Consider the following 10448-nt stretch of genomic DNA (forward strand, 5'->3'; position numbering starts at 1 on the left):
GATTAATTGGGTATATTTTCTAAGAGGCTTGGATTTGGGCCAAATCCAATTCTAAATACTTTGTATTTCCAAACAGCTGATTTGGCCCAATTCCATCATTTGAAATGAAATCCCTCCATCCAAACAGGCCATTATTGTGTTTCCTGAATGTTGTCTTTACAATTGCATCTTGATCGCGGTATATTATATTGCATTAACATATTCAAGTTCGTTCTTTTGTATGTTTTATATGCTTAGTTTTGACTTTCTAAGACTCATTCCAATCTATTTATGCACATTTAAGGTTTGTTTGTTTGGTATAGGTTATAATGTCATATTTAGGCTAAAATGAGGCATTTTCGCTCCCAACTTTTAACTAAAGAACCTAAGTACTTATTTTAAACTTATTAAATGGTTTATATGCTTATTTTTAGCTTTTTAAGACTCATTCCAATCTATTTATGCACATGTATGGTTTGTTTGGTTGGTATAGGTCATATTTAGGCAAAAATGAGGCATTTTCGCTCCTAAATTTGAACAAAAGAACGTAAGGGCTGATTTTAAACTTATCACATATTTCATATTCTTAGTTTTAACTTTCTAAGACTCATTCCAATCTGTTTATGCACATGTATGGCTCTTTGGGTCGTTATAGGTCATATTTAGGCTAAAATGACATGTTCGCTCCCAATTTTGAACTAAAAAACCTAAGAACTCATTTCAAACTTAGTAAATGTTTTATATGCTTAGTTTTAACTTTATAAGACTCATTACAATCTATTATGGACATTTAAGGGTCATTAAGTCGGTATACGTCATACTTAGGCTAAAATGACATTTTCGCTCCTAACTTTGAACTAACGAACCTAAGGACTCATTTTAAACTTATTACATGTTTAACATGCATAGTTTTAACTTTTTAAGACTCATTCCAATCTATTTATGCACATTTAAGGCTTATTTGGTCGTTATAGGTCATATTTATGCTAAAATGATGCATTTTCGCTACCAACTTTGAACTAAAGAACATAAGTACTCCTTTTAAACTTATTCACTAGTAGAAAAAACCCTTATTGCAGCGGGCTTTTAGACCCCTGTTGCAGCGTACATCGTATGCTGCAACTGGGGGGCCTGCAACAAGTCTGAACTTGTTGCAGCGTACATGTTCGCTGCAAAAAGTGATTTGTTGCAGCGGGCTTTTAGATGTACGCTGCAACAAGTGCCAAAAAATTGGCAAAATTTTGGACTTGTTGCAGCGTACATATAAAAGCCCGCTGCAACAGACCCAACTTTTTGCAGCGTACATTTATTTGTACGCTGCAACAAGTCTGAATTACTCAATTTTTTGCAGCGTACATTTATTTGTACGCTGCAACAAGTCTGAATTTTTGCGAAATTTTTTTCCCTTGTTGCAGCGTACAACATATATGTACGCTGCAAAAAAGCACTTTTGGCGGGAAAATTCTAATTTTGTTTAGGGATACCTAGAGTGCCTTGCACTAAATATAGAAACCTGTCAAAACAATAATAGAATAACGCAACCTGTATAACAAATATAAAAACAACAACTGGAGTTTTGTATACTATATATCCCAAAACCAAAGTGCACATATTACATTTAAATATATGTTCCAATTTCAACATAAACATACATTTTAATATAAAATTTATTCTATAACAACTAAACCAACTCGATCAAGCGCGCTAAAGCCAATAATAAATACTTGTTGGTAAAAAACTTAGCCCATTGCTCACGAACCACATCAAATTCCTCGCATAAGGCGCAATCCTCGGAGTGTAGACCTTTACAAAAACAGAAATTTAAATTAAACATTAGATTAAATACAAATTAAATATCACATTTTAACATTCAAGAAACTAATGACAATGTCCTAATAGTCTAAAATGAGTCCTTAGGTTCTTTAGTTCAAAGTTGGGAGCGAAAATGTCATTTTAGCCTAAATATGACCTATAACGACCCAATGAGTCTATAGGTGCATAAATAGATTGGAACGAGTCTTAGATCGTTAAAATTATGCATATTAAACATGTAATAAGTTTTAAATGAGTCCTTAGGTTCTTTATTTTAAAGTTGGGAGCGAAAATGCCTTATTTTAGCCTAGATATGACCTATAACGATCAAACAAGCATTAAATGGGTATAAGTAGATTAGAATAAGTGCTAGAAACTCAAAACTAAGCTTATTAATCATATAATAATTTAAAAATGAGTCCTTAGGTTCTTAAGTTCAAAGTTGGGAGCGAAAATGTCATTTTAGCCTAAATATGACCTAAAACGACACAATGAGCCTTAAATATGCATAAATGGAATGGAACGAGTCTTATAAAGTTAAAATTATGCATATTAAACATGTATTAAGTTTAAAATGCGTGCTTAGGTTCTTTATTTTAAAGTTAGGAGCGAAAATGCCTCATTTTAGCCTAAATATGACCTATAACTATCAAACAAGCATTAAATGTGCATAAACATATTAGAATAAGTCTTAGAAACTTAAACTAAGCATATTTATCATATAATAAGTTTAAAATGAGTCATTAGGTTCTTAAGTTCAAAGTTGGGAGCGAAAATGTCATTTTAGCCTAAATATGACCTATAACGACACAATGAGCCTTAAATGTGCATAAATGGATTGGAATGAGTACTAGAAAGTTAAAAATAAGCATATAAAACATTTAGTAAGTTTAAAATGAGTCCTTAGGTTCTTTGGTTCATAGTTGGGAGCGAAAATGTCATTTTAGCCTAAATATGACCTACAACGACCTAATGAGCCTTAAAGGTGCATAAATAGATTGGAACGAGTCTTATAAAGTTATAATTATGCATATTAAACATGTATTAAGTTAAAAATGAGTGCTTATGTTCTTTATTTTAAAGTTATGAGCGAAAATGCCTCATTTTAGCCTAAATATGACCTATAACTATCAAACAAGCATTAAATGTGCATAAACAGATTAGAATAAGTCTTAGAAACTTAAAACTAAGCATATTTATCATATAATAAGTTTAAAATGAGTCATTAGGTTCTTAAGTTCAAATTTGTAGCGAAAATGTCATTTTAGCCTAAATATGACCTATAACGACACAATGAGCCTTAAATGTGCATAAATGGATTGGAATGAGTACTAGAAAGTTAAAAATAAGCATATAAAACATTTAGTAAGTTTAAAATGAGTCCTTAGGTTCTTTGGTTCATAGTTGGGAGCGAAAATGTCATTTTAGCCTAAATATGACCTACAACGACCTAATGAGCCTTAAAGGTGCATAAATAGATTGGAACGAGTCTTATAAAGTTATAATTATGCATATTAAACATGTATTAAGTTTAAAATGAGTGCTTAGGTTCTTTATTTTAAAGTTAGGAGCGAAAATGCCTCATTTTAGCCTAAATATGACCTATAACTATCAAACAAGCATTAAATGTGCATAAACAGATTAGAATAAGTCTTAGAAACTTAAAACTAAGCATATTTATCATATAATAAGTTTAAAATGAGTCATTAGGTTCTTAAGTTCAAATTTGTAGCGAAAATGTCATTTTAGCCTAAATATGACCTATAACGACACAATGAGCCTTAAATGTGCATAAATGGATTGGAATGAGTACTAGAAAGTTAAAAATAAGCATATAAAACATTTAGTAAGTTTAAAATGAGTCCTTAGGTTCTTTGGTTCATAGTTGGGAGCGAAAATGTCATTTTAGCCTAAATATGACCTACAACGACCTAATGAGCCTTAAAGGTGCATAAATAGATTGGAACGAGTCTTATAAAGTTATAATTATGCATATTAAACATGTATTAAGTTTAAAATGAGTGCTTAGGTTCTTTATTTTAAAGTTAGGAGCGAAAATGCCTCATTTTAGCCTAAATATGACCTATAACTATCAAACAAGCATTAAATGTGCATAAACAGATTAGAATAAGTCTTAGAAACTTAAAACTAAGCATATTAATCATATAATAAGTTTAAAATGAGTCATTAGGTTCTTAAGTTCAAAGTTGGGAGCGAAAATGGCACTTTAGCCTAAATATGACCTATAACTACACAATGAGCCTTAAATATGCATAAATGGATTGGAATGAGTTCTAGAAAGTCAAAACTAAGAATATAAAACATTTAGTAAGTTTAAAATGAGTCCTTAGGTTCTTTAGTTCAAAGTTTGGAGCGAAAATGTTATTTTAGCCTAAATATGTCCTATAACGACCAAACAAGCCTTAAATGTGTATAAGTAGTTAGAATAAGTCTTAGAAACTTAAAACTAAGCATATTAATCATGTAATAAGTTTAAAATGAGTCCTTAGGTTCTTTAGTTCAAAGTTAGGAGCGCAAATGCCTCATTTTAGCCTAAATATGACCTATAACGATAAAACAAACATTAAATGTGCATAAATAGATTAGAATAAGTCTTAGAAACTTAAAACTAAGCATATTAATCATGTAATAAGTTTAAAATGAGTCCTTAGGTTCTTTAGTTCAAAGTTAGGAGCGAAAATGCCTCATTTTAGCCTAAATATGACCTATAACTATCAAACAAGCATTAAATGTGCATAAACAAATTAGAATAAGTCTTAGAAACTTAAAACTAAGCATATTAATCATATAATAAGTTTAAAATGAGTCATTAGGTTCTTAAGTTCAAAGTTGGGAGCGAAAATGTCATTTTAGCCTAAATATGACCTACAACGACCTAATGAGCCTTAAAGGTGCATAAATAGATTGGAACGAGTCTTATAAAGTTAAAATTATGCATATTAAACATGTATTAAGTTTAAAATGAGTGCTTAGGTTCTTTATTTTAAAGTTAGGAGCGAAAATGCCTCATTTTAGCCTAAATATGACCTATAACTATCAAACAAGCATTAAATGTGCATAAACAGATTAGAATAAGTCTTAGAAACTTAAAACTAAACATATTAATCATATAATAAGTTTAAAATGAGTCATTAGGTTCTTAAGTTCAAAGTTGGGAGCGAAAATGGCACTTTAGCCTAAATATGACCTATAACGACACAATGAGCCTTAAATATGCATAAATGGATTGGAACGAGTCTTATAAAGTTAAAATTATGCATATTAAACATGTATTAAGTTTAAAATGAGTGCTTAGGTTCTTTATTTTAAAGTTAGGAGCGAAAATGCCTCATTTTAGCCTAAATATGACCTATAACTATCAAACAAGCATTAAATGTGCATAAACAGATTAGAATAAGTCTTAGAAACTTAAAACTAAGCATATTAATCATATAATAAGTTTAAAATGAGTCATTAGGTTCTTAAGTTCAAAGTTGGGAGCGAAAATGGCACTTTAGCCTAAATATGACCTATAACGACACAATGAGCCTTAAATATGCATAAATGGATTGGAACGAGTCTTATAAAGTTAAAATTATGCATATTAAACATGTATTAAGTTTAAAATGAGTGCTTAGGTTCTTTATTTTAAAGTTAGGAGCGAAAATGCCTCATTTTAGCCTAAATATGACCTATAACTATCAAACAAGCATTAAATGTTCATAAACAGATTAGAATAAGTCTTAGAAACTTAAAACTAAACATATTAATCATATAATAAGTTTAAAATGAGTCATTAGGTTCTTAAGTTCAAAGTTGGGAGCGAAAATGGCACTTTAGCCTAAATATGACCTATAACGACACAATGAGCCTTAAATATGCATAAATGGATTGGAATGAGTTCTAGAAAGTCAAAACTAAGCATATAAAACATTTAGTAAGTTTAAAATGAGTCCTTAGGTTCTTTAGTTCATAGTTTGGAGCGAAAATGTTATTTTAGCCTAAATATGTCCTATAACGACCAAACAAGCCTTAAATGTGTAAAAGTAGTTAGAATAAGTCTTAGAAACTTAAAACTAAGCATATTAAACATGTAATAAGTTTAAAATAAGTCCTTAGGTTCTTTATTTTAAAGTTGGGAGCGAAAATGCCTTATTTTATCCTAAATATGACCTACAACGATAAAACAAGTATTAAATGTGCATAAATAGATTAGAATAAGTCTTAGAAACTTAAAACTAAGCATATTAATCATGTAAAAGGTTTCAAATGAGTCATTAGATTCTTTAGTTCAATCTTAGGAGCGAAAATGTCTCATTTTAGCCTAAATATGACCTATAACGACCAAACAAGTCTCAAATGTGCATAATAGATCGGATTGAGTCTTGAAAAGTTAAAAATAATCATATGAATCATGTAATAATCATTTGGGGAAAACCGGGTTAGATGTCTTACAGCATGTAAAATCATTATTGAATTCATGTCACCTCTCATGTTGCAAATGTATAAAACATCAATACCAAAATACAAATATCCCTAGCATTATACTATAGTCTCTGCCAATTATTATGATCGAGCTACTAGATTAACTCAATGAAAGAACTGTAAACCGTACAGAACTACAGATAGTATACAACTGAACATAAAGCACCATAGTAGTATGATTATATTTAAACCCCTTCCTTTATGTTCAGTTATACATTGAAGCAAACCACAAATTAGAAGCAAAGCTATACATTGACAAGCCTTCATTAAAAAAAATAAGGCATTTTCTGTATAGAAATTGAAGAAAAAAATGTACTTTGCGTTGAACTTGACCCATATAATTCTTGTTATTCATAGAACTATAAGGAACACGTATATCTATCATTCTATCAGTACATCAATTTTTCAGGTTGGATAGTACTTCAATTGTGAGTTGACTAAAATCAGATTCAAGAGTCCCAAATCACGATATAGAGACTAGTTGATTATTCAAATACTAAATTGTGGTTGTCACTTGTCATCCCCTAGACTACATTCAACCCATGTTCTTCTAAGATCACTTGAGCTATGAGAACTAAGTTGACAATGCAACAAACTAAATACAAAAATCTCACAACTTTGCATTCAAATTCTTCCAAAAACAACAATCAACGAGCATACTAAACCTGAATACAAAATTAATAAGAATAAATTAAAAATAGCTGAAACAATAAACTAAAACCCTTCAATTAATCAACCCAAATCATCATTCTCAATGTAAATCAAAAACCCAATTGGCAAACTATCAATTTTTCACTAAAAACAAATTTCAGAATTCCCAAATTGATGAAATTTGACCTAAAAATCCAACATTTTACTCCAAAAAGAAAGAAACGAGATAAACAAACTCACACTGTGGATGCCGGAGGCGTTAAGGGCGGCAAAGAAGGCGGTAGCGGCGGCTCAAACGAAGAGAGAGGCGACCCCGAGTTCCCTGGCGGGCATAAAATTGGAATCTCCGACGAAGCCTTTCTTGCAAGATCTAATCCCCCACCCTAATTGGACGGCGCTAGCTAGTAGTCACCTAACAACCAGAACGGGCGGCGCAAGCAAGGGGGAAAAGAACATTGAATCGATTAGTTAGGGTTTTGGGATTTTAAATCAAGAACTTATTAAAACAATTGAGGGAAAAATTGAAATCAATTTACCAATTAGTTACAAATGATGTTGTGTTGGTAGGCCACCATTATTGGCGGCGACAAGCAGAGGAAAGCCGAGCACGGAGGCAGGACAACACCATCAACCACAACAACGCAATAACCATCGCAACCACCCAGCAGCGTCGGCATGAAGGAGGTGGTGGCCGGCGATGCAGAGGAACGAAGAGAAAGAGTGTTCGAAATTTGAGATGACGCAGGGAAAGGCACGCGAAGAAGAAAGGACCGGCTTAGGGTTTGTCTTTAGGAGACGACGTAGGGAAAGGCACGTGAAGAAGAAAGGACAGCGAGAAAAAATTTTGAGATGCGGCTTAAATTGTTTTGAAATTTTTTTATCCGGTTATTGCAGGGGGCTTTTAAATTGTACGCTGCAACAAAAAGGGTTGTTGCTGCGGGCTTTTATTTTGTACGCTGCAACAAACACATTTGCTGCGAACAACTAAAATGTACGCTGCGATAACCCTTTAAAGGGTTTGACCCGCGTTGACCGACTGGTTGTTGAAGCGTATTTATACATGTACGCTGCAACAAGGGGGCTGCAACAGGGGTTTTTTCTACTAGTGATTCATGTTTTATATGCTTAGTTTTAACTTTCTAAGACTACTGATGATCTAAGCCCCTTACCTGTATTCTAAACCTAAGGCCCTGACCTATATGTTTTGTTTGTTGAGGCTTTACCTATTTTGTTAACGATTATAGAACAATGCATTTGTTTAGCTACTAATTATGCTACTTAGTACAGTTTTTTGAAGAAACTTCATCGGAAAATGGGGATGAGGTTAGAGACATGTGGGTCGAGTATTTCCTCAAGCAAGTAGCGGATGAAGAAAACAAAGTTAATGGTATGGAAATAACTCCATGAGTTTTAGTTCCGGTTATTGGTAAATTGGTGTAAGTGATTATATTTTGGATATGGGTTTTGTTTTACATTTTTGGAAATTGCGATGTAAAGATTTGACTTTTATACAAATTACAATTAATGTAAAGCTTTTGCGTTTTGAGCATTACTTATGGGAAATATTTTTTTCTGGTAATATCTGGATTACTATGGAATTATTTTCGAATTATTACAAATTATGTATTATAGCAGCACGTGTACGTATGTATTATAGCAGCAACTGTACGTATGTATTATATATGCCATAAATCAATAGACTCAGCAATATAAACAGAAGAAGTACTAGCATTCTTATTCATAATTTCAAGTTTGACATCAAGAGGAAATAAACCCCCATTACATAAACTCTTTTCCACAAATTTCCCATTGTGAGTAATAACAAGCCTATCAGAATCAAATGAAAGCTTCAATCCAGCCTTCATTAGCAAGCTACCAGAAATCAGGTTCCTACGCATTTCTGGAACATGCGACACATCGGTAAGAGTAATAAGTTTTCCAGAGGTAAGAGTGAGAACGATCTTCCCTTTGCCTTGAACGGTTGCAGAAGCTGAATTACCCATGAAGACATTTTCACCATCAATTTTTTCGTAGGTAGTGAACATGTCTTTGTTGGTGCAGATGTGTCTCGTTGCTCCAGTATCAATGATACATTCAGCAACATTACCTTTCAAGTTAGCTTCTGAAACAACAACAACAAAATGGTTAGGATCCGACTTCTTCTTGGATCTGCAATCCACAGACTTGTGACCAGTTTTCCCACATTCAAAACATTTCCCCTTGAACTGATACTTCATTGGTTGAGGCTTGAAAGGACTGCCCTTTCCCTTAAACTTATCAGAATATGAATGAGGCTTGGGTTCTACGAGGTTAGCCTTAGCGGAACCAGAAAACACAGATTGACCCTTATCCTTAATACGATTTTCCTCCTCAATTTTAAGGTGACCTACAAGCTCCTCTAAGTACCAAGTACCAAGTACCAAGGCCCAAGTACCAAGGCCCGAGGCCCGGCCCCGCGCGCGCGTGTGTGATATGTGTCCACCCATACCACTCTCGCAATTTCTTAAACAAGAGTTACATCCATTCCACAATTAATAAACAAGGAGAATATGAAAAGTTTTTTCCATGTGGGACTCTTTTATTTTTCACTCCCTTTTTTCCTTTGTGTTTCCCAATGAGAATTTCGAACCGTTACTAATAATGTTGCAGTAACACATAAAAAATGTACCGTGTCGAGGGTATGTAATTCCATGGTAATGGATTTAAACTGAAAATGAATCTCCATGCACGTAAAAAAGAATGACGAAATTAGGCTTAATTTAGATTCGAATGGCTACACAAAAGGTGTGTGATTAAAAGGTAAGTAGGATAGATGAGTTATGTATCAACTTTAAGCAGCCAAAGTGTGGGTATGTAATGACTAATCACTCAAAGAATGCTGGGACATACTCCGTATTCTCTTAAATCAATATAGGAACCCAATTTTGGACCAAACCAACCAACATTTCTGTCAGTCTCAGTTGCGATATTATATTTTTTATATATCTGTCAGCTACGACTACTAAGTATTAACGGGCTGGCCGTGACCTTATGGATTGCCCATGTACATTACCCATTGCAACATAGCTAACTAGGCAATTCTTTTTAATTAGCTCTGCATTCTAGGTATCACGTTATTGGAGACAATGGGGTATACTGCAATACGGCGTGCCTTTTTAAACGCCTATTTTCTATATTGTTATAGGGCCTGTCCTTTATCATTTTTGTCTTAAGTTATCAGTATTTTACAAAATTAAAAACCTAAATTACGAAAAGTAATTTTCAGTTGTCAATTTTCAAAATCAGCATGATTACTATCAATATGATTATTTTTAGTTCATGATTTAATCTAAATCACATGACTTACAAAACCAAAAACCAAAAACTGACGTAATACAGAATGCGCCCTAAATAATTATCGATTCATCATATGAACAATCATTTAGAGGAAGGAAAATTAGATGTTTTTTTTGTCTTATAACTAAAACTATTTATTTCATATTAATTAAGGATACAAATCTTAATAAACCTGAAATTATCAC

At 32.8% G+C, this 10448-nt stretch overlaps 1 long non-coding RNA gene across 1 annotated transcript; it reads right to left on the reverse strand.

The window, feature by feature from the left end:
• Positions 1 to 1535: 1535 nt before the first annotated feature.
• On the reverse strand, positions 1536 to 7713 carry LOC130469225 (uncharacterized). Its single transcript, XR_008929623.1, has 3 exons — positions 7464 to 7713; positions 7168 to 7339; positions 1536 to 1782 (listed from the first exon to the last, which is right to left on the reverse strand). It is a non-coding gene; the product is annotated as an uncharacterized lncRNA (long non-coding RNA).
• Between the last annotated feature and the right edge of the window lie 2735 nt (positions 7714 to 10448).

Source organism: Spinacia oleracea, chromosome 3 (genome assembly GCF_020520425.1).
Source record: "Spinacia oleracea cultivar Varoflay chromosome 3, BTI_SOV_V1, whole genome shotgun sequence".
NCBI lineage: Eukaryota > Viridiplantae > Streptophyta > Magnoliopsida > Caryophyllales > Amaranthaceae > Spinacia > Spinacia oleracea.